Below are 25,902 nucleotides of genomic sequence, written 5' to 3'. Positions count from 1 at the left end.
CCATGTATGTGTATGTCTGGGCTGAAACACTAAAGTAAAGGTCAGCTCATCAGAAACACAAACAAATACAGGTGAATGAGGAGAATTTGAAATAACACTAATATATTTTTGAAGAACTAGTAAGTGGTCTTTGATTTAGTATGGTTCTAAGTTTCAGGGCTCGTTTTTTTTTTTTTTTTTTGTTTTTGACCATTATCATGGTGTGAATGAGATAAGCATTTAAAGAAACCATACTCTGATATTAGATTTCTTCATATATCCCAGACTAGCTGCATACAGTAACACATTTTCTAGCAAAATGAGTGGTAATAAGAAGCCTCAGTGTCTGGTTAGCAACAAGATCTTGAAGGTATGTAGCTAACGATATATGTGAGTACAGTTCAGGAGTATTCAGTAGGCTGGGTCTGTTACAGCAATTTACCTATGTACTTAATTTATACTGGCCTTACTGACGTGATGCCGCAAGAAGGTGCAGAGGTTCCTCTATATTGTACTTTTGCTGAGGCCATTTTAGGTTTAATTATAATTTTATCTCATTGAGAGAGAATTTCATGGAAAATTACCCAATTGTATTCTAGGAACCTGAGGTCAAGATGTCCCAATAACTTTTCGTAGCTTCTGTTAAACTGTTTGGTGTAAAAAAAAAAAAACCTCCCCCCTGCAGCTACTGAGTGAGAAAACAGGATGTGGTTTTTGGTTATTCTAAACACTTGGCACCCTTGGGCCCTGTAGACCTTACACTTGAGTGTAATCCCAGCCAGCTAGACTAAAGATTTCAATTGGCTATAACCTATGTATGAGAGGTCAGCCCTTAAGAGCTTCCTTCCCATAATGCTGGGGTGTAAGGCAAGGACTAGAACACAGAGCAGTGTGGAGGAAAGCTGTCCCTCAGGTCAAAGAATACTTGTGTACACTCTCATGCCTTCTGCTAATCTATCCATTGAATGTGGAACAATCCTCAAGAACCCATAGTAGTCAGAGCATCTAAGGTGATTAAACACTGTCTTCTGTTTAAGCAGATGCCACTGGTTAATCTTATACATAGCAAAGTTTACAGACAGAATAGCTGGAGTCTTTCCATAGAGAGAATAATCAGAATGTATTTATGTAGATTTGAATAAGAAGAAGCCTTTTTTTAAAATCACATATACCCAATTGGAATTTCTTTCCCATTCATCCATTTGTTCATTCAGTTCATATAATCTACAAATACACACATGGCATGCATGTTAATGAACATAGAGCTGGCCAATGACAAACACAGGGCTCTACCTTTTGTTTACAAACTTGTCATTTACTTAGTCTTTCATCTGAAAAGCATTTACCAAGCTCTTACTATGTGTAACCCTTTTATGCATAAGACAAAGTATTGAACAGGGTCTTAATGTTTTATTGAGAAACATTAACATATGATATAATAGGTCATATTTAATTCCACTACACGTGAATGAACCCTAACTCAATTTACCAGCACATACCTAGTGATACTAATGCCCAAGTTATACCTATAAATCAGTCCAGCTAATATAATCTAGGCATCTTGATTAGAGTCATTTTCTCTACTAAGCAGGAAAAATATGGAATATAGCAGGTGGCAGTGGAGAAATCTCAAACTCGACAGACAGGATCAGCTGTTGAAGGAAGTGTTTATTGGGGTGAAGAAACATACCTATGTAGCAGACACACAGAGAAAAATAAAACATTCTTCAAATTAGAGGCAGGCCTCAGAAAGTCAAAATTTCAGTGTCTTCACTATGACTGTAGTTTTAAAGCCTCTGAAGAATTCCCCTTCCCCCCCCCCCCCCTTATTCGGGATTTGTTAATTTGAAGAAAGATAGGCTTGTTGATTGTATAAAGTGTCCTGATCCAAGTCCGGATTTTGTAGACCTACATCAGATTTGTAGATCAGCCCATCAGATGTATGTCTCTGCTGGTGGAGACAAAAGTCAACAAACTCTTTATTTGAAGCTTTTTTTTTTTTTTTATTTCAGGCTTTTGTTTCAAGTGAGGGGAGTGGGTTAAGAAACCCATCATCTTGGAAATTTACTATCATTTTTGGCCTAGCTGTAACCCCCTGTCCCTACCTGTCTGCACACCAGGGGGTCTATAGTCTCTCAATACCATTTTCATTTCAGAAATAAGTAGACTAGATGGTAGTTAAGTGGGGAAGAAGAGATACCAGAAAGGCAAAAGAAAAAGAATCCGAATGGCTTTGCCCTCATAGAAGTATCAAAGTGGGAGGAGGGGATGGCTCAGGGAGCAAAGCATTTACCCTCCAAGTAAGCCAAAGAAACTGAGTTCAGATCCTCAGATCCCAAATAAAGTCGAACACTGTAGTGTATGTGCACACATACAAACACACCCCCCCGCCACAGAACCCTCCCCTATTCACAGAAAGAGACAGAAACAGAGAGAATGGGGGTTGGGTAGACCTAGACCAGAGTTGGAAACTCTTTGCAAGATAGAAAAATGGAAACCATTTAGTTATTTAGTACAGAGAGTGTAAATGAGGGGGTAAAGGAGAGCTGTTATTTTCAAATGAATTGGCTTCACTTGAGAAAGGGAAGCAATTATTTCCTGAGTTCTTGCTCTCTCTGGGCCCTGTGCCAGGTGCCTTTGCATGTTTCCTCATCTCCTTGAGTCTTCTGGGATATAATACAGAGTAGGAATTGCTAAAAATGACTAACAGATAATGAAGCCCAAACTTGGCAAAACCAAGAGTATTACATAGAGTCACACAAGTGACATGTGGCAAAGCCAGGCTTAGAAATCATGTCCAGCTCTTGCCAAAACCCATGGATGTTGGACTCTCTTCTATGACTATATATGAAAGCACACCAGAACAGAAAATGCTCACAGTTACCACAAGATGCACTATTTGAAGACTGAATCCTCTCGAGTTAGGACAACTGGGTGACAGGAATGAGAGTATAGAAATCTTATAATATCTTGGATCCCTCCTTCAAAAGCTTAAGGATCATCAAGGACAAGAGGACAGAAAGCATGTGAGAGCCAGAGACAGAACTACTAGGGAACAGTGTCTCTTGGATGCAGTTGCACAGATGAACTCACAGTATTTATGACAGCATGCACAAACCTATACAAGCCCAAGCCAGACAACAAAACAGCATAGAGAGGGGAGTTGAATACAAAGTTCCACTCCTAGAAGAAGAGCTATTGGTAAGTGATAGCTTCAGGGAAAGGGAGATGCAATATTCTCTGATTGTGGTCACTGGTTGACCAAGTAATGCCATGTTTGACTGTGTTCTAGTGAATGACTGACTATACATTCCACATCTCACTATTTTTTTTTGTATTTTTCATAAAATGAGCTCATAGAGTGGGTGCTGAGATGCACTGAATGGTTGATAATGTAAATTCATAATGAATCACCCACACTCCTGTAAGCAACTCCTCAGTCAAGCTTCTGTGAATAGTCCCAGAAGACTCGCTAGTTCTCTAAGCCAAAGGTGTAATCCTTGACTTCTTTGGGTTGTCATCAATATCCTGAATGGAGTAGCTCGAGGTTTGTTTATTCACATCTCTCCCAGGAAAGACATTTGATAAGGCTCCAACTCAAAATAGCTAAATAAAAGATCTAGAGGGGCTAAAGAATGGGACTTCTGGGCAGGGTGGGGTTTCTCTAAGGCTATCACCCTTATGAGATCAGGAGACAGAAAAGTATCTAGCAGTTTAGGGACAGGCACCTGGGTTCTTGACCTGGGTTCTTGTCCCTAGTCAGAAACTGGAATGTTAGTTCTGTCCAAGCCAGAGGTAGAAATTTTAGCAGTGTTTGGAGGGGAGGGGGCTCCAGTTCCTGGTCCAGTTTCTTATTATCTTGTTATCCAGCTGTCTAGAACTGGTATGTGAAGGTGCCATAAAACTCTAGTCTAGATGCCTTAGACGGAGAGGTAAATGGACACCTTTGGTGAAACAACTGGACTTACCAGTCACCCTCCCCTGCTCTATTTCACTCTCTGTCACAACTCCTACAAAAGTCACCCAAATAGCATCTCAATTGCATCCTATTTCTGGGACTCACTCCTACATTGGAGCTTCCATTTATTTATTTCTCTTAAGCTCCCAGCCTATAAACCTACAGTAAGCTTTCTAAGCATGTACCTTTCTTGTGGTCTGTAGAATTAATTCTTCAAACTCATAAGGCAAGAATATGATTAATTAGAGCCACCTTGGGTGACGATGAGCTTCTGATAGCCTGATCCCTCAGTTAAGCCACTGGAAGCTACCAAGCTTCTTTACTGCCAGAGACTCCAATGTTCCCCATTTCAACCTTTTTCATACTTCCATCTGTTCTTACATCTAGATATTCTCAAGTCCCATTCCTTTGCTTGGCTATGGGTAACTCATAGAACATATATGGTTGATTTAATCTTTGGCCATCATAGAATGTGTCAGTCTACAGTCCCCTTCTCCAGCGAAGCTAGGATTTGTTACTGAGAGTTCCAGCCTTCTAATCACAAGTTTGGTTTCCCTGGCAACCAGATTGCTACTATAAGAGGGATTATTAGCATAAACTTGGATGTGCTTGAGGAAAAGAGGGGGCTTCTTATGAATAACAAAATATGCCTCCTCCTCTAACACTCATCAGTAAAACTCAAGGCATTTAAAAGCTCCCTGCTACGGCCTATGGATAAAGATCAAATGCATATTTCTTATTATAGCACAGGATCATAAAACCAAAACATGTTTTCTCAATAGATCAGAAAAAAGAAAGCCTCCTAGGACAGGGACATATTTTTAATTCTAATTCCCATAGGGGAAAATATTATAATAACTGTGTTTCCACCCTTTTATATGCCAGCAATAACCAAGTAGGTAACAGAGACTTTTACACTGTGAGATGATTGCAGTGAGGATGGTATCACAAAGACCCACATCAGGATGGTATCACAAAGAAAAGAGGATGTTAGGACCTTGTTCCACAAGGAGGAATGCTCATTTGGTGACCTCGGAGTAGAATGACTGCCATTTGCCCTGACTGAAATTCCTTTTCTTGACTTGTACGGCAACAATGTCTTGGTTGGGATATTGCATTATAGTTTTATGTTATTTTTTGTACCTGAAATGCATATAAAGATTAGCTCAATTTTTTTAGAAGTTAGTGTATGAAGGGCAAGAGAAAGGGCTTAGAAGTTTAAAATGCTTTCTGCTCTTACAGAGGATCCAAGTTTGGTTCACAGTATACACAGCATGCAGCTCATATCTGCTTGTAACTCCAGCTCCAGGAACCTCTGGGAGCAACTGCTTGCTTTCATGTATACAGATACACACAGACACAGACACAGACACAGACACACACACAAGAATGCATGCAACTATTTGTATCCCCTTAATCTCCAAATGGGACCTCCTGAAACTGAGAAGCTTTTGTAAAGCAAAGGACACAGTCAACAAGACAAAACGGAAGCATACAGACTGGGAAAAAAATCTTCACCAACCCTACATTAAACAGAGGGCTGATCTCCAACATATACAAAGAACTCAAGAAACTGGTCATCACAAGAACAAACAATTCAATAAACAATGGAGTACAGACTTAAACAGAGAACTCTTAACAGATGGATCTAAAATGGCTGAAAGACACTTAAGGAAATGCTCAACCCTTAACCATCAGAAAAATACAAGTCAAAACAACTCTGAGATTCCATCTTACACCTGTCAGAATTGCCAAGATCAAAAATGCTGAAGACAGCCTACACTGGAGAGGATGTGGGATAAAGAAAGCATTCCTCCATTGCTGGTGGGAGTGCAAACTGGAAAAGCTGCTTTGGAAATCAGTATGATAATATCTCAGAAAATTAGGAAACAACCTTCCTCAAGATCCAACAATACCACTTTTGGGTAGATATCCAAAGGATGCTCAATCATACCACAAGAACATGTGCTCAACTACTTTCATAGTAGCATTATTTTAATACCCAGAACCTGGAAACAACCTAAATGCCCCTTAACCAGAGAATGTATAAAGAAACTGTGGTACATTTGCACAATGGAATACTACACAGCAGAAAAAATGGCATTTTAAAATTTGCAGACAAATGGATGAATCTAGAAAACACCACATTGAGTGAGGTAATTCAGACTCAGAAAGACAAATATAATATGCACTTAGTCATAAGTGACTTTTAGACATAAAGTAAAGAAAAATCAGCTTACAATTCACAACCCCAGAGAATCTAAACAACAAAGAGAATGATAAGAAAGACATACATGGATGTAGTGTTCATGGGAAGTAGAAAAAGACAAGATCTCCATAGTAAACTGAGAGCATGGGGATCATGGGAGTGCTGTGGGAATTCCCTCAGCCAATAGCCTTTAAGATACCAGCACACTTGGGCATGGTCTCTTGTACTATAAATGTAGACATAAAGTTTGTGCAGTCACTTGCTCTTTCTCTTTCGGCTGCTGGATTTGGTTCCTGTTTCCCTCTCCTACAGAGGACTGTTGATCTCTGAGTGTACCCTTAGACAAAGAACCCTTTATTATACTCAATTCTGAGCTAGTGTGTAACTGCTTTATTGTGTTCATCAACATGGAAGAGGGTAGAAGCTGGGTGGGGGGGGTAGAAACTTGTAGGGAGAAGGAGGGGAATGGAACAAATATATAGTTCAATAAAAAGAATGCATCCAATGAATAGATTCACACACAAAAATAACTAAATTTATTTCAAAAGCTAGGTGTTAATGTGGTATTGGAAAATCATTTGGGGGATGCACTTGAGTCAAGTTTGAAGAACTCCTCTTACCCAGAAGACTCACAGAGAAGCAGAGGGGAGAGATCAGGGTCAGTACTTACCTAGGTTGAAGGGGCTGTTTCTTTTTTTAAAAAAATTATTTTTATTTGTGTGTGTATGTGTTTGTGTGTGTTCCATGTGGATATTGTTGGAAGCCAGAAGAAGGCATCATATTCCTTGGAGTTGGAGTTCTAGGTTGTGAGATGCCCATTATGGTGGTTGTTAGGGATTAAACTTGGATACACTGGAAAAGCAGGAAGTATTCTGACTGCAAGTCATCTTCCCAATGCAGGAAGGGGCTATTTTTTGACATCTGCATTTTAAACCATCACAGTAAAGTGATGTCTGCACAGGGAAGAGGTGGACTGCATCAAACTAAAATAGTAAAGCTGCCTTTTGCCTAATTGATTGATGGGTCAATTTTATATTAGTTATACTTTCATAAGAGACCCAGAGTGCCACAAAGTGTAAAAATAGTTTTAAAAAAGGCTGATAGGAGACCTGGAATTGCATCAGACAAGAGAGAGCTTGGCCCGACTCTATGTTTAATTTCTGGTTGCAGTGTGCTACCCCAGCTGGGGCAAGTTTGTGTACATCCTCCCCCACTCACCACCTTGGACAGCTGAAATACAGAGGTGTAAAAGCCCAGGAAATTGTAAGTCTACATCTGTAAGCACAAACTTGTTAATACTGAATGTCAAAGACACCCCACAACTTTTAAAATCTGTCTGTTTTCCTATTTTGTTGCAGCAAACATTTCCAGACACAGCAGGTGCTCACAAATTAGAATAACTACTTTCTCTTGGCCTAATTCAGGCAGTAAACCTAGAATCAGATGAAGAGATAGGAATCCTTCATTTACCTAAGCCCCACTTGATAGTCTGAATAACTAAATAAAAAAATAATAAGGTCACCAGACCCCACTTGACTAATGATCACATCTGATGCACTATCAGGCATATTTAATACCTGGTGAGCTTCAAGCTTTCCTCACAAAATGATTGAGATCCAGTGCTAAGGATAAAAGAACTAACTCTTGAGGCTGGAGAAATGACTCAGTGGTTAAGAGCATTTCCTGGTCCTCCAACGGTCCTGAGTTCAATTCCCAGCAACCATCTGTAATGAGATCTAGTGCCCTCTTCTGGCCTGCAGGCATACATGCAGACAGAAAACTGAGAATACTGTATAAGAATACTGTATAAGTCTAAATAACAGAATAGTCAGAGAAGTGAAAACACACTGTAACCTTCACTGGAAAGAGCTCTCTGCTTTATTCATCTTCTGTGATGGAGAACTGGTGGTCCGTGAAGCCAAGAGGATAGCTCTGAAAGACTGGGAGGATCTGAAACTAAAAAAGGAAGGGGACATGCATGGGCATGTTCATTCTCTTGTCATGAATATGTTAAGCTAGGATTCTACTTCACCTGAACTTCCTCCGGAACCGAGGGCAGAAGACACCCGGAAGGGGGAAAATTCTAAAGCTCTTTTCCCTGTTCTTATGTTTCTCATTCTGAAGAAGAAGGAAAAAAGACATTGCTCAGATTCAAATTTTTGAGTAAGAAATTTGAAGGACTCTACATTTCTCACACTCTCTAATTTGTAAGGCAAGAAGGCTCTTATCATCGCAGGGTGTGGCCAACAGGACCACATCTAGGCAGTGGCACACAAACTCATCCTCAGAAGCACATGTGATATAGATATCTATCTTTGCTTGCCCTGGCATGGCAACCCGAAAACCAGCCACCGCAAATTATAAAGAAGGACACACAGGGACTCTAAGTAAAGAGGGTCTTGTCTACTTCTTAACTTCTCCAGCTGTATTTATGACATGAGTGTTGGGTTTTTGTATTACCCCTGGAAACCTAGACAGGCATATGGAGATCAGCCTAAACACATAGGAGACATTACCAGCTTTAAAGCAAACAAAGACTGACCCTCCAACATATTGAATTATTTAAAAGTAAATAAAACCAACTTAAAAAGTACAGTATGTCTAAAGCTACTACAGTGTAGAAAAGTACAGTCATTATGTCCAGTTCTGGGCAGCTACCAGAAGAATCTGAAAGCTTCATATTTATGTCCTGAAGAGCTGTTGGACATCTTAAGGTATGAGGGCACACAAAGATTCTGTAAGATGGAATTCATCATGAACTTGCATGGCTAGTTAGAAGGAGAAGAATAGTTAATGGCTTTTCTGGAATAAGAGATAAACCTTAGAGAGGAACAGCTCCTCCAGAGGACATGTGTTGCTTAGAGTATTACAATTCAGTATAGTCTCAATATGAGTAGCTCAGAATGACTCTGCATATTTGAGGTCATTTCTGTTTCCATATGAATTTTAAGGTGGCTTTTTCTATTACTGTGAAGAATGGAGCTGGGATTTTTTATTGAAATTGCCTTGAATCTGTAGACTGCTTTTGGTAGGATAGCCATTTTTACAAGATTAATTCTTCTGATTTATGAGCATGGGAGGTCTTTCCACATTCTAGTATCTTCCTTAGTTTCATTCCTCCATGTTTTAATGCCTTTATTGTAAAAATATTTCATTTCCTTGAATAGGTTTATCCCAACGTCTGGGCTATCTTTCTGCTTGTCTTTTTTCCTCTCCCTTTCTTTACTTTGCTTTGTGAAGCTACTGTGAATGAGATTCTTTCCAAAACAGGTTAGATACAGAGTTTCAGTCTCACTGCATACCCACTGAATTAGAATCTGCACTGGTAAGAAATGAAGTCATTGCTGCTCACAGCCACACTTTGGATGCTGTTGCCTAGAGCACACGATGGAAGAAGACAGGTAGAGAAGCTCCCAGGAAGACACAAATGTGGAATGTTCCAGAAGTCAGAAGCAAGTCATTTCAAGTCTATAACCAAGAATCACTTCTAGGAAACATTAAATGTGAATAGACATGTAACAAACCATGGATTCAGAACTGATCAGACAGAAAATAATAGTACCATTTCATATTTAAAAATAATACAAACCCAGGAAGGCACAGCAGCAGATGCTAAGGGACATCAACACACAAAATAAGAGCAGTGTGCCACATGCTGGCAAATGAGGGTCCTTGAGCCTTTCTGGTTTGCTTCATGTTTCTCAACATCATTCCCTGAACTAAGTTCCATTGACTTTTACCTCCATGCCTTTTACTTCAGTACTGATGCAGGCAGATGTCATGAATTGTTTAGCAACTTGGACCCCACTTATCTAGAGCTAAATTTGTGCACACTCCTTTTCTAATGGTAATGTTCTTATCAGTCTGAGACTCTTCTCTGCAAGTACCATGTACAACCTCCCTTATGCAAGTAGTATACTTACAAACCTGATAGCAGCTTAGAACCCTAGTTACATAGAGCTGTATTCACACCACTCTCTGAGCTTCTTCACCCTTTAATAATGCTCTTAATTAGCCAGAGCCTATTCAATCATACTCTACTTGTGCCCAGGCAGGAGAACAACAATACAAATGGGTTTTAAATTGTTTTGAGGTGCATGAGCAATAAAGCAAGCTATGTCTTCAAACTGAACTTTTAGGGAGTATCCCCTATTTACTATCTTGAAACGATCTTATAACTTAATCTACAAGTGAAAATAGAGAATGATCTAATCTATGCCATTTGGTAAGCATTCCCTTCTCTTTTAGACCCCATAAAATGGGCCCCATGCTACAGCTTTGAATATCCTGGGTCCTGAGTCCTACTGTCAATCTTGGCAGTGTACCTGACCTGTTCTATCACTTGGCTTTGAATAAAGTTTCCTGGATACTTAGCAATCTATGTGAACTTTGACTTCATTTTTGAATAAGAGGCCAAGAATGTGAACAGATCCCAACGATCAGAAACATCCTCCTAGGGTAGGGAATCATCTGCAATCAATTCTCAAGGAGAAGGCATTGGCAAATCAGATCAAGCATATAATTTTGTGGCTCAAACAGTGGTTCTCATCAAATCTTCCATCTGTTTTCCTGTGCTTCCCAGCCTCAATTGAAGTTGTTTTTCTCTACGCAGTGAATTCTAAGCCATGGATTATAGACAAAACCAACAGATCTTCCTCCTGTTCTGGGGTATTAAAAGGCTGGCAATTTTAGGGGTCTTTTTCTATCTACATATCTAAAAATCAATATTTTACAATAGACTGAATGCAAGATATGGGAGTACAGCTGTCCTTTACGAAGACCTATTAAAAGGCTTATGGTGATATGAAACAAAGCTACTGCTTTCACTATTTATTTTGATTTGTAGACTATGGCTGTCCCCCAAAAGTGTTATTTATATGTCATGAAATAGGTAGCTCTTTAGTTTTAAATGTATTAGCACTGTTTGTCTGACGTTTTCATTTTTTGCTCTTTTTCCATGTAACCCAGCCTGTCCTTGAACTAATAACCAATTTTCCTGTCTCAGCATACTCTGACTGAGATTAAAGGTGTGAACTATCATGCATGGTGGAATTGATATCTGTTTTATTTTGTATTTTTAATTTTTTTCTCATTTTTTTATTAAAGATTTCCATCTCCTCCCCTCCTCCTCCCCCTTCCCTCCCCTCCCTTCCACCCATACTCCCACTCCACCGCTCTCCAAAACAAAGAGCCACCAGGGTTCCCTTCACTATGTTAAGTCCAAGGTCCTCCCAGCTCTCCCTAAGTCCAGGAAGGTGAGCAACCAAACTGAGTCTTAATACTTATAGATAAATATGTAGATAAAACCTACATTAAAAAGTTCTCAGGGGCCAAGGGATCCTGGAACCCCAACTTTAAAGTGATTATTATTAAGAGGTGAACACTCAACCACCTAGAGAGCCAAGAGATATAGGCAGATGATGGTCCATCCCCTGAAGTTCTCTCTCAAGAGGGGTCAGGGGACAGATAAGACTCTTTGTGGTATTATGCCAGAGGGATTGAATGACAATTAGTTTCTTAACATAATCTGATCTTAGCAAGCAGCCAATACCATAGAGGTCAAACATAATTTATGTGACCAGAAGATCTTCACAGAACATGAATTTCTTTCCCTCAACGTTGTTTTAATATAAGGCACCCTTCTCTTCCTAATCATGCTCAGTGCTCAGCATGTTTCTTCTACCCTAGTTTCTTCTTGGAACAAGGCTTTCAGAGAGCCACAGATGACAAGCTAGCTTCCTTTCAGCAGCTGGTCTTCAAAAGATGGCCTCATTCTCCTGGCACAGAGTTAAGACAATGGGCGTGTCACCGCTCTAATAGCAGGGGTGTTCTGAGAAACCATTTCATAGCCTTCTGAATTATCAGTGGGGAAAAGCACTTAACAAACAAAAGGCCAAGCATGTTCTTCAGGAGAAAAACATCAAACCTAACATACTGCAGAGCTACACATATGTAGCAGCAGGAAAATAATAAAAGCAAATCGTAGAGTCATTAATAGATACTTAGATTAATGCTGTGGCCAGGGACATTCAAAGTTTTCATCATTAAAATTTTGTAATAATCCTATGAGGGGCATACTAGTATCTTTTCTATATTTTAGAAGAGGAAAGTAAGATCAGGGGAGGGTAGACAACTGGTTCAAGACTGCAGAGCTGGGTGATGGGAATTCGTGCACTCTTATATTTCAGAAAGCACCATGGAATGTGCATGAAGTTATACAACTGCGCATTTCTGTCATCAATGCTACCCACATCTCAGACTCTTCCACACGTTAAGTCTTCCCTTCTGAAGCAGAAGCGGGTGCTGATTTTTACAAAATTAGCCATACCCTTCTCCATATTTCTAATGTTACATTTGGTGCGATGCTTCATTACTAGGGCATGTGGTATGCTAATTAGTTCTTTTATAGGAATGGAAGTGTGGAGAAAGGAAGCAGTAAGGAAGAAGAGGAAATTGAAGGAGAAGCTTGGCCCCTTACAGAGAAGAAACAGGACAGCACCCTTCCCAGGAAGGACCAGAGGGTTCCTTCCTTCCCAACTAGGCCAATACCTGGCACAAGCACTGCTTCCCTTTAAGGACCATGTCTTAGTTTGCTTTTACTATTGTGGAAAGCAACCTCAACCAAAAACAAAATGAGGAGGAGAGGGTTTATTTCAGTTTACAGCTTACAGTCTGTCATCAGAGAAAGTTAGGTTGGTACTTGGAGGCAGGAGCAGAAGCAGAGGCCATAGAAGAATGCTATTTACTGCTGGTTTCTCACGGCTTGCTCAGCCTGCTTTTTTATTTCAGGGTAGTGGTAGGAAACCAACAACTACTTTTTTAGGAGTGGTATTGTGTATAGTGGCCTGGACAGTATCACACCAATCGTTAATCAAGAAAATGCCTCGTGAACATCCTCACAGGCCAGTCAAACAGAAGTAGTTCTTCAGTTGAGGTTCTCTATTCCCAGGTAACTCTAGTTTGTGCTAAGTTGACAAAAACTAACCAGTACAACGGAGCCAAGACAGAGGATTACAAGGCAGGAGGGGCCGGAACAAATATGATCAAAACATATTATGTATATGTATTAATATTTCACAACGATACCTATCATGTATAAATTATATATTAATTATTATTATATAAATCATGTATATTTATACAATAAATAACATTAATTATAAGATGAATTAATATATATTAATAGGAACATTAACAAAAAATGAGTATGAATCAAATAAACTCACTTCTGCTTGGCTTTGTATATGTACAGGACAAAGATTATTGTGATGTTCACAGATAAATATAAAAATTAGGAGAAGAAACAGTATTTGCATTATTTCTTGCATGTAGGCAAGGCTGGACAACAGATGTATACCAAGGAAGAACAAGAAGGTTGATATTTGGAAGGAGAACCATCACAGTGAGCCCTTGAGGGCTCTGGCAGACAGGCCCAGCACCAGTAGCCTTGGGCATCAACATCTCCAGGTGGAAATGCAGAGGAAAGGAGACAGAAGTGGTGCCTTTCCTGGCTGCAGGCATAATAGCACATCAGCTGACCCAAATGCAGCCCCAGACCTTATGGGAAATTCTAAGACAGAGGGCTGAAAGAACAAGCAGAAAAGGGCAAAGACGGAAACACGTATTGAAAAGTTTGGTTTTCAAAGCACAGCATAGGTCCACTGGAGACTTCTAAATGCTATTTGGAAAAGAAGATATTAGGGCTGGATATGTTAAGGAGTAATTCAGACAAAAATAACAAAGAGAATCAAATTACTTTGGGTTTATTATTAAAAATTTCTCACACCTTGTCCAAGTATCCCTGAACTCTAAAATCGAAGGGGTAAAACTCTGAGCTTTGCATTTGCCTAGATTCAAATTTCCCAGCTTCCTGTGCACCTTGACAACATTTGGAAAACAATAAACTACATTTGTCTCAAGTGGAACTTGTTTTTTTTTTTCATTGTCAGTCTTTTCTGTTAAGTGTGTAAAAGCAAGGATTTAACATGATAACCTTGGTGTTTCTGTGAATTGCCTTGTCATTCTTGGTAGCTTTTGATAAGCTGACTGGGTAGTTTTCTGTAGAATAGTGTTTTCTTCCTAATGATTTGGCATTTTTTTAAAAATGAAAAGTGCTTTGAATGAGAAAGTTGTCCTTTTTTTAAATTTTCCTTCATCAAACATTTATGGAATCCCACAGCTTGACAGAGAGTACATGCTTGGGGGTTCATGTAATTACAATGAAAATCATCTCTTTTTTTCTGGAAAACTCACAGAAGCTTTGAGAAATACAACATATACATAAAGACACATGTGCACACATGCACAGCACAGACAAACATATACACACACATATACACAGTACACAGAAACACATCCAAACCACAGATCTAGATACAGATAAACATGCATAAACACCACAGAGACACACCACAAACACACACAGAAACACAGAAATAGACACAAACACACACACACACCACAGAAACATACTACAGAAACACACACACACACACACACACACACACACACACCACAGAAACACACTACAGAAACACAGACATACAGATACACACATATACATACACACTGTTGTGTATCTGTTTCCTCAAAATTGAAAAATATTCCTTGCTAAATAGAGAAGGGAGTCTCCTTTCATGCAGGTACCAAATCTGCAATATTTGGACACACTCAACAAGTTATATAATTCACAAGACCTTACACAAAATTATAAAAATAATCAACAATTGTTGGAGAGAGGAGAATTTCTGGTGAACTTGCCTGAAAGTGGTATAGGAAGCTTCAGGAGTGCCGGTTTTGTGAGCCATCTCCCAGACTACCTTTGGGTCACCTCTTACCTATATGCTCCTACAAATAACGCTAATAAGTTGCTGAGTTCATTTTGGGTGACTTGTCGATTTTTCTTTTAAACTGTTGTTACCTTGCCTGGAGAGAAGAGACATTTGTTCACATGTCCCCAGTTAAAGTCATATAACTCATACACACATACACATGTATAAAGGATCATTAGGACACATCATGCATATATTCACAAACAGAATGCTAAGAAGCTGAACCTCAGGCCTTGATTACGCCTTAGTAGGGGGTCTTCTTTAAAGAGACCATGGGCTATGCAGATTAGAAGCACGTTGAGGATAAAGCGGTTTTATTAATCCTGCAAAACTACAATCTAGAAAGCCAGCAAGCCATGCCCAGATCCTTTTGATCAAATGTTCATTGCCTTTCATAGTTGTCCCCCTTAATGGGTAGCCCGTAGTGTTCCAGGGAGAGAAGCAGAGAGTGGCTGCATTGCCATCTGGACCAACTCTCTGGACACTTGTCTGATGCCCAGGATCATGCAGCAATGAAAGAGCGAGCAGCGGGGAGCAAAGCTGCGGTGCCAGAAGTAGCGATGACTGTGGAGATGGTGACAACAATTTTGGTGGAAGCAGCAGGTGGAGGAAGGGAGTCGAGGGGGTGATAGAAGAGGCCATACTGGCAGCCATACCTGCATATCTGACATCAGGCCCACAAGCCCTGACCAAATTCCAGGAACTTCAAGCTATTATATAAAAAACAGACCATCCAAACCTATAAGGACTTTGAAGAAGCTAAGCCACAAGTGGAAGGATTGGTCATAGATTTTGGACACAGGGCTTTCAGGGTATAATTTGCTAGAATTACAGCAGCAAGGAACAAAGAATAAAGCTCCCCTGTTTCAAAATGTGCTGCAGTATTGGGGCAGTATTTGTATCTTGAAGAATGTGTATGAAAGACCATCATTTTTTTGTGGCTCTTGCTGTATGTTTCCATGCAATGGAAATCAAGTCATGTAGTAAATCATACACATCTTTTTTTTTTTATTTCAGAAGTCTGGTTCATTGAATAGGTATGTCCCCTAAATTAAAAATTCACTCCTAGTGCAGGAGACTCTCTGGTGAAGCTGCCTGAAAGTCAGGTAGAGAGCTTCAGGGTCATGGCTCTGTGGAGTAAAGGCAGGCCTGTCACTGGAACAGCTACTTTGAAATCACCCACTTCCCTGTAAGTAGCCCCAGTAAACTTACTGATTCACCAAGTTAGACTTAGATGGAATAGCTTCTTTGGGCTTTTTGTGGTGTTCTATTTGGGGTGAATAGACACGTTGTTATGTCCACTCAGGAAAAGCCACACACATGAGCAAAGTTTTTGACTCTAGACTCCCTGCCCATGGGTTCAGTAGAAGCTAACTTTGTTCAGAGATGTGCTGAGTTTTGTTGTGAACTTAAATACAGACAGATAATTAGATTAAAAGCATCACAATAGCATTTAGCTGTGCAAGACTGGCCGTATGTTGACTTGAGGAGAAAGTCTATGTAGACACAGTGGAAAGATAAATGGACCTCTGGGCTGCTGGAAGGCACAGAGCATAGAGGAAAGCTGCCCACATTGAGACATAGAAAGAGGGACATGACAGAGGAAAAGTGAAGTGGAGCCATTAAAAAATATATTTATCTATTATTTTTTGTGCATTACAGTTAAGTTTGTGGGGAACAAATTGAGCTGTAAGCTTTGTCTTTGAGAAGACAAAGTGGGGATCCTGGTTCCTCCATAGTGTCAGACAGACTACTTCGCTGTCATTACACTCAGCATTAAAGAGAAACACCTCTGTGATCTGCATGTAAATGCAAGGGTGGTATATTTTCCAATAGGAGTGAAAATGTATTATAGGCATAAATATACAATTTCTGCAGCCATACAGGGAAGACATGTGAAGTTTTTTTTTTTTTCTTGTCTCACATTCTGATAAGTAGGCAATTACAGGGTATCATGTTCTCATCCAAGACCAGTGTTTATTTAAATGCAGTGATCACATCTTGTAGATTTTCTCCCAAATGGTCCCCTGAGAGACTGTAAACCCTTCTCTAAATCACAAGAGAATTTCAAGTTGCAGTAGGAATTGAAAAGCAGAATAGCAGAAACTGCACATTGCCTGCAAGGAGTTAACATTGCCAGGCACAGCATTGTGGACTTCTCCAGTCCAATCCCAGTTTTTCCCAGAGCCTCAGTTTCCACATTTCCCTAGATAGAAGATGTCAGACAATCACATAACTACTGCACAGCCTGAAAGGAACTCAGTAAACAGGGTGATGAATGATGAGACTGTGTAGCTGGGAAGCCTGAGAAGACATGAAATTTGAGAGGAAACTTAAAAGTTAGCAAAGAACACTTTAAGAGGAATGGGAAGGAAGGGGAAAAGGAAAGAGAGGGAGAGGGAAAAGGAGCTATAAGTGAGAACATAATGTCCCAGGGTAGAAGCTAAAAGAAAGCATCTGCATGGATGTTTTGTGGTGGCAGCAGAAAAACAGGTGGGGTCATCTACAAAACTGTTCCCCTGGATGTGCATAGAGATCACTATAGTGCATGGTGTTATCATAAGCCGGTGTGTCAAGAAACTTTGGAGTCTGACAATGGCTGGCCCAAGACCCAGTAAACAACAGAATGAGCAGGCCAGGGGTTTATAAGGACCCAACTTGCAGTCATGTTTTGATGTTTAGACATGATCCTGATTGTCCCTTGAAATATCATTTGTATCTTTGGTCCTTCTGTAATAAGCCTTGAAAACAATGTGGGGCAGAGGGGCGACTCAGCAGTTAAGAGGACTTGCTGGTCTTGTAGTTCTTGCTCAGTTCCTAGTGCTAACTCAATGGCTTACTATCATTTGCAACTAAAGTTCCAGGGGATTTTATTTAATGCCCTCTTCTGGTCTCTGGGGGCCAGAGGCATGCATGAGGTACACATTTATGTATGTAGGCAATCATACCTATAAAAATAAAAAATTAATTAAAATTTTAAAAAGGAAATGGAATCTAGATCAAGTGTTATAATCAGCACCTGGAGAGGCTGAAGCAGGAGAAAGGCCAAAACTTCGGAGCTAGCCTGGGCTACCACATAATGCCTGCCTCAGTATAACACAATGGGATGAAAGGAAAAATGCTGCGACAGGCCTACGTCTGCATGTGCATGCATGCTTAATTCTGGTTAGGTGGTTTAGATGATTATCCTCTCATCTGAGAAGATCTTAAGATCAAATCACTCAACACAGCATAGGAAACCATCAACAGCTTGAAACCCCAGAGCACACAGAGGTATTCTCTTTCTAAGCTCTGCCAGGCCTGTAGTTTGATAGGTCAGACATCCAAACGATGACAGTGAAGGGATATTCACGTCTGGGAGTGTAGACAGATCCTGACAGAGGGGAAGGAAGAGCACTGTGCAGGACTATGCCTGGGAGTTGAATCTTGTGCGACAGGCATGGTGCGCACACATTTTCGCTCATGGGTAGAGCAGCACCCGAGGGAGAAGTTGTTAGGCATTCTGTAGAGACTGTTTGTCCCACAACAAGCTACTTGCAATGGGAGTACATGTGGATTCTGAATGTCAGACTGTTGCAAACCAAAGCTTGACTGGCAGTGTTCATGGTGCAACAGGTGGAAGTAATGGCTGTTGCACAACCGAGTTCAGCTAGCCCACTCGAGGTGGTATCAGCAGGGTGGAGCTTTCATAGAGGGAGTCACTTTGGGGCACAGGAGAAAACACAGTGCCAGCCTCTATTACTCTTCCTGACATGCTCCTTTATTTTGAACACAGAGTCTGCTTTCCCTCATGGAACCAGGAGGAAATCACTGTCTGGACAGCACACCTTCACAACTTCCCAAGCCCCCAGGAAATAGAACTTGGGTCTGCCAAAACATTTGGTAAATACATGACTGAAAGAAAAACACATTTCACAGTATAAAAGCCTGGATGCAGACAACCTTTGCTGTTTGAAGCTGCAGGTTATTCAAAGAAATCCTCAGAGTTGGGCTGTTGCACAATTCATAAAAACCCAGAGACAGATATTGGGGTTCAATCTGAAGTTCAGGAAAGCTATAACAGACAGCCACTGGCTATTACCTCTACCTCAGTCTAAAATGGAGATCCTGCCTCCAGGAATCTCAGAATGAGACTCTGTGAGCTGTCTCCTCCCGTTTTAAATTCTTCACTAGGGCTGGGATTAAAGGCATGCACCACTGGGATTAAAGGCATGGACGGTCCAGTTTCTATGGCAAATTAATATGGCCACTGGGATTAAAAGTGTGTGCTAGCTACCACTGTCTAATCTGTAAGACTGACTGGTGGGGCTGTTTTACTCTCTGATCTTCAGACAAGCTTTATTTATTAAAATACAAATATCACTACAGTGGGCTACTTTCCTATATCCTGTTGGTCAGAGAGGCCAGTGACACCCACAGGACAGAACAGACGATTGCCATGGCTGATTCCCACCTGCCTTATTTTGTCCAGCCATCCTTTTACATTCTGGCAGTCGGGTCATCACAGATTCAGGCATTCTACCTGGATCAACCATCATTTATCATCTTTCTGCATGCTTTGGTTATGTACTGTTCACTTGACTGTTGATTTGTTAAGATTCTTTTTTTTTGTATTTTATGTGAAGGTGCCCCTTCTCAATGCTCATTACTCAGCAGTCTTTGTTCTTGATGCCACTTCTGAGCTCCCTGCCCACGGCAATTTGGCTGCCATTAAGCCTCTGCAGAAAGAGATCTGCCAGGACTCTTTAGTAGCGACTTCATAGTCACAAGAGATGGGTCCCCCCCCCCCCAGTTACACCAAAAATAGAGACACACATTAGCAACAGTGGAAAAGGGAGAGAAGGAAAGCCGATATTGTAAATTGGACTGTGTACATTAGCCACTGCCCCCTACCCGGAAGAATCAAGTCTTTGGCTCTGAAGAATGACATTAAAAAGTTAAGCAGTACTCACTCTTATTTAAAATGTCATTCTTGTTCAGTGTAACCGTTAGACATTTAATATAGACAGATGAGCCACACTGACTCCATGAAGACAAAACTTCCCTCTGTACATCCGCTCTAAAAGCTTTTAAAACCACCCTGTCAGGAACAATTTGATGACTTATCAGTCGTGTTTCGCTACAGAACCACACAGGGCTACACATGGCAATGGAATATTCTGACAGAACAGAGTGGGTGGGAAGGGGCTCAGAAGTCCACCATATGCTATAAATGATTATAGTTCAAAACACTGTCCATAAAACAGGGGAACAAATGCATTAGCCTGCTACAGGAGGCTTGGTTTGACCATTAAATGTTACATATAGGAAGAACAAATACAATATCTCAATAGGAGTTCACAGAAGGCTGAGGATTCAGAGGCACCTAAAAATGATTTAAATTGGTCATTTTGTTTGAAAGTGTGAATAGTGTCAAATGAGAATTTGCAGTGGCTGACAGGCTGCTTTATCTGCTCCTGGTGACCCCGAGTGCTTCTGATTCAGGATCACCATTCCCCTGAGGGACATCTGCCTTAATTCACCATTTTTACCTCAGGCCTTTATCACACACAGGTAATACCTTTGTGATTAAAAACAAAGACATGTCCTCCTTAAAAATGTTTTGAATTTGATTGTATAAAGAGAAAAATCTATCAGTAGAGAGTCCAGAAGAAAGCACATCTTAAGTTATCTCAAATGGACAGATGATTAAAATCTACCCCACAACTATGTGGCTTTAAACAAACATCACTGTTTACCTGCTGACAATGCTGCAAACTGGGGAGAGATCATCAGAACTGGATCATTTATAAGCTACATGGTACTGCCTAAGGTCCAAAGCGATTGGAAGCTCCAAAAGGCCCCAATCACATGGCTTCTAGGTGAGGTTCACTGCTGTTTGAGGATCCAGCCATCAAGGTCAATAGAGCTCCTTCTTTTCTTCTGTATCTCTGGAAGCCACAGTATGGCAGGTGAATTCTGAGATCTTCTCCCAGCTCTTTGTATTCTGGTTTGCATTTGGAGGATAATTTTGGGGCTTGAATCTTGAGTCACATAACTGCTAAATGAATCACTGAACGATATCTCCATCCTTCGCTTTTTATCTCTAGTAGATCTCTTGGGTCTATCACTGGAGCCTAGGTCTGCCATACTATATAGTTTGGAACCAGGAGGTGATCTCAGCTATCACTAGAAGATGTTGTTTAAAATGATTACATCTTTTTTTTTTTATTTATTTTTTTTTTATTTATTTTTTTTTTCTCATGGTTTATTTTTTTTTATATTTAAAAATTTCCATCTCCTTCCCTCCTCCTCCCCCCTCCCTCCCCTCCTTCTCCCCTTTCTCTCCCCTCCTTCTCCCCCTTCCCTCCCCTCCCCTCCACCCATACCTCCCCTCCCTCCCTCTCAAGGCCAAGGACCCATAGCAACAACTAAGGATCAGTAAAGATTGTGTGAGTTGGACATAAAAAACTGGGGGAGAGAAGGTGAGTGAAACCTTTATGTAAAGTTATTTACACTTTTGATATCTAGTGATGGATATTATGGGTCACTGTAGTAATTACTATGAGGAACAGCACTCCATTGCTTACCTGGACTTTCTGGAAAAATGTTCTCACTGCATTTAAAGAAAGATGTCCCAACTTTTGAGATTCTTGTTCAAGTGAAGTACATGTCTCATTATGCTTCTCCCTATACCTCACCAAGAACAGACACTGATTGTTGCTAATTGAATCAAGAATTTTAAGATCTCTTGTATTTTGTATGGACAAGGCACATGACAGTGAAGTATAAATGGTTTGGGAACAGCATGGTCCCATAAATGAATGCTTTTAAAGCTGTTTAAGAGTGGTTAGTGATAAGTGATGGAGGCTGTAGAGAGAGCAAGCAGACTAGAGGAGGAATCAAACATGTATCGTTCCTGGTAGCCAGTGGACTCCTGTGTGACTGGGAATAACAGAACATTCAATATAGATGAGAATGACTTTTTAGGAATAGCTTAATCCAGAAAACATCTGAGTGTATAAATGTCCCAGCATTCATTTGATTTGATGTAATTCTTCGCCTCAAACAAGGCACATGAGTTAGTGGATTAGAAAGTCTTTTTCTTCTTTCAATGTTTCATGTCACATACATCTATACAGTTTTAAGACATTTTTCACTCTTGTAGCCATAGCTTTTAGAGCAGTTATTAATGTGGAGCAGGGGTAATGTTTTGCAATGTCTTAAAACACTTTTGGTTATCATTGCTGGACCCACTGGTACTACTGGTTAGGGAAAAAGGGTTACTCTTACATAGTTAATATGCAGAGCATTTCCCGTGAGAAGTAATTATTCAGCCCAAATGTCAAGAGTGCAGAAGGGAGATCAGCTTTAACCTAGCATAAGCATTTATATTTTTTGAGATGAATGAATGAATGAAATGATAAAGAAATCATAATATAAGCAACGGGGACCGACCAAAACAAAATTTCTCGGGACAACTGACCAACTTCAGATAAAAGTATATACAAACCTCAGCTAGTAAGACATGACCTCAGTAGAACTAGCAATGGATGTCAAATAAAACTAAGGAATTAAGACAAATTAACAGTCATATGCAGGTTAAGATATGACAGGGACATGGTTATCAGTGCTCCTATGAGTGTTGCAGCAAGGATCTAGTAAGGAACCACTGATAAGCAGATAAAGTTACACTGCTTTGAAACTGTATGACTGACAGGCTGGAATCACTGATGAGCAGATCCAGTCACACTAGTGTGAAACTGTATGTTTGACAGGCTGGAATCTCTGATGGGCAGATCCAGTTGCACTGCTATAAAACTGTATGAATGACAGGCTGGAATCTCTAATGGGAAGATCCAGTTACAGTGCTATAAAACTGTAGGACGGGCAGGCTGTTGTTGGCTGTATTTGTTCCTGAGTCAGTCTATTAGTTACTTACTTGGGCCTAATTTTATAGTATAGGTTTAGATCATGACTAAACCTCTCAAATTATCATAAAATTACAGGTTCTACAGGTTCTTCCTGGCCATGTTAGGGAGGAGGCTGCAATGAGCCATCTGTGATGCTTCCCCTAGGAGCCCAATTAGACACCCTTTGACTCATTATAGTCATATTTGTTGGACTTCTCAAATTTGTACTATTTGTTTGATTAATACAGCTCTAATTGGCTGAACCAATTCCATTACCACAATATTTTATCTACATTCATCAAGATTTCTAATATTTGTTCAAGTATGAAATATTTGATTTAAAGCTAAAATTATGACATGGCACAAAAATAACAGACACATGAAGAGTCTATGTTATCAAATGAAAAAAAAATAGAGAGCCAGGACCCTTTGACTTCAGACTCTTCATCTCTCAGTCATGGGCAAGATCTCTAGCCCTAGATACTTCATAACAACCACTGAAAGCCCATGATGTGTCTGCCAGTGCTCTTTAGAAAGCGAATGCTTTCCATCAAGCAAAATAGGAAGTAATGTTTTGACAAGTAAGTTCCTGGGTATTTGAAATTGATTTTTCTATCCAAGTATTTGACAGAATAGAACTTCTCACTCTAATTATGAGATCCTTCTTCTGCCTTCCTCCAAACAGCTTCACATTATATTCAGGACTGTGTTAGCTTTGATCTTTCTCTTCTTAATCATGTGCACTTTATATGAGTTCACCCTTATGTGTTTTTCATGAGTTCATGAAGCCTTTCTTCTATCCCAAATCAAAATCGCACGCGTGCGTGCGTGCGTGCGTGTGTGTGTGTGTGTGTGTGTGTGTGTGTGTAAAGGCTAGGAGAGAACTCCAGAGAAAGTTCCTTTGTACCTGAGGAAAGACACTTGAACTTTGTAGTTCAAATGCACAGCAAACTCTCCCCTTACCTTTGACACATGGATCACAGATGGCAGGATAGAGAAGGATATGTTATTAACAATACTTAATCCTGTTGGGTCATCCAAGCTACTATCCAATGACACTGTGCTACTCTGGCCTTGGTGTTCCTGCATATCATGGAAATCTAGAATATCTAAAAAAATACCTATTCCAAGAACTCTTGGCACAGTAATGCAGCACTCAAACTCCTAGATCTTGTTAGCATTCTTTGATGTTTCTTCTTGCCATCCCATTTTTTTATTTTATTTTCATTTTTAAAAAATGTTTTGAGATTTATAATATAATTACATCATTTCTCCCTCTCCTTTTCTTTCTCTAAACCGGTGGGTCTCAAATTTGCAAATCCTGGAAACTCCTTTAATACAGTTCCTCATTTTTAGTTACCCACCAACCATATATTATTTTCTTTGCAAATTTATAACTGTAATTTTGCTACTGTTATGATGGTAAGTACGGTGTGTGTATGTGCATGTGTGTGTGTGTGTATGTTTGTATGTTCCTGCATATGTGAGTAGAGTGCATCGATTCTGTAAACTGTTACTTTTTTGTATATGATTTCAGGGATGACCATTAGATATTAATTAACAAATCAGTGTGGTCCTACATGATGAAGACTATTTCTCCTTCCCTTGGCATTTGTTAGTTGCCTGTGATCTTTGTCCTGGGTTGACATCTTAGGAACATCACCCCTTCTCACGTTATAATGTCTACTGGTATTGTTCTCATTCATGCCATCTTTAGGCACCTATATTGGTGAAATTTTTTGAGTATAACATTTTCTGTTTTCTTATGTGGTAATAGCTTTATTGACTACTGAGTTGTAGAACTTCTAAGACAATCTCAAATATTCTTTTGCTGGTAGAATTTAGCTCAGAAAAGCTTAACTTTAAAGTATTTTATATTATTTGCTTCAACCTGTGGTAACTCATTTGATTTCTTTTCCCAGATAGAACTTCTAGGCTGGCCCAAGCAAAACTTAAAAAGGGTATACTTATGCTTAGCAAGTTTTCTTTCCAGTTAGCCCTTTTAGCCTTGCTTACAATGGGCCTCAAGCCTTGACCACTGACCAGTTAATCTTACTTAGCTTTTCTCCTCTCCCTATCAACTTTCCTGACTCTGACTTCACTCCGTGCTTACTACGGCCACTATCTAGCTAATTGGAAAAATTCCAACCATCTCTTCAAGAAAATTGTGTTTATGTCAAATTGTGTCTTCTGAGAGACAAAGTCTATTATCTGTAGCTCTCATTGTGATGATTTCCAGAAGGGAGCAATACCCAGAGAGCTTGAGTGACTGTATCTGTCTTCTCAAATATGGCCACCTTTCATGAGCAAGCTCCTTTCTGTGAAGTGATTTAAACCGGCCCAGAGCTATATACAATGCATGGTCTGCCTCCCCAAACAGCAACAAAGGGCTATGGGACAAAGATAAACAAAAGAGAATTGGAGAGTATAGAGGTACAAGAGCATCCTCCAATCTCCTAGCAGCAGCACAGTGTGATTAAACTCAGGATCAGCCTAGAGCTAATTTCCATCTAGTAGCTTCTTTCTGCGAAGAGGTTTAATGATTTCACAGGGTAAGAGGTGGTAGATGTGAGATGTGTGCATTTGCTGGGAAATAATTGTGTTTCATGAAAAGTACATGCAAAGGTTTGGGAAAGCAAGTGATAAATCTTCCTCCGGACTGTGAATCAGTCACATTCTAACTGATGAGTGGTTAGAAGATCAATTACTAATCATGAGAGCAAAACTTTTCACTTGTAATTTTCACCAGGTTGCTGAGAGCCAAGTTAGAAACATAAACCTCCATCTTCTTGGTCCTCCTGGGAAGTAAGCCTTTGTTGAGAATATCCCCAGATACATGACACAGAAACCAAGATTCTAGATGCTGGATGGCCACTGGGGTAATACAGCAAGGAGAGAGGCAAAACATGGTAGATGAATTTTCCATTAGAACTTTAAATACTCCACTTTCTTCTAGTATATATGATCTCTAATGATGGTATGAGCTAAGAATCTCAGTGACAAGTTCTGTGTTTAATGCCATTCAAAAAACAG

At 40.0% G+C, this 25,902-nt stretch overlaps 1 protein-coding gene across 5 annotated transcripts in view; it reads right to left on the bottom strand.

Annotated features, from left to right (window-relative positions):
* Positions 1-25,902, bottom strand: part of Ctnna2 (catenin alpha 2) — a 994,060-nt gene that overhangs the window by 512,359 nt on the left and 455,799 nt on the right. The gene's annotated exons all lie outside the window — the stretch shown is intronic.

This window comes from Arvicola amphibius, chromosome 2, assembly GCF_903992535.2.
Source record: "Arvicola amphibius chromosome 2, mArvAmp1.2, whole genome shotgun sequence".
NCBI lineage: Eukaryota > Metazoa > Chordata > Mammalia > Rodentia > Cricetidae > Arvicola > Arvicola amphibius.
The sequence above is the reverse complement of the archived record's forward strand: the minus strand, read 5'-3'. Positions and strand labels throughout refer to the sequence as shown.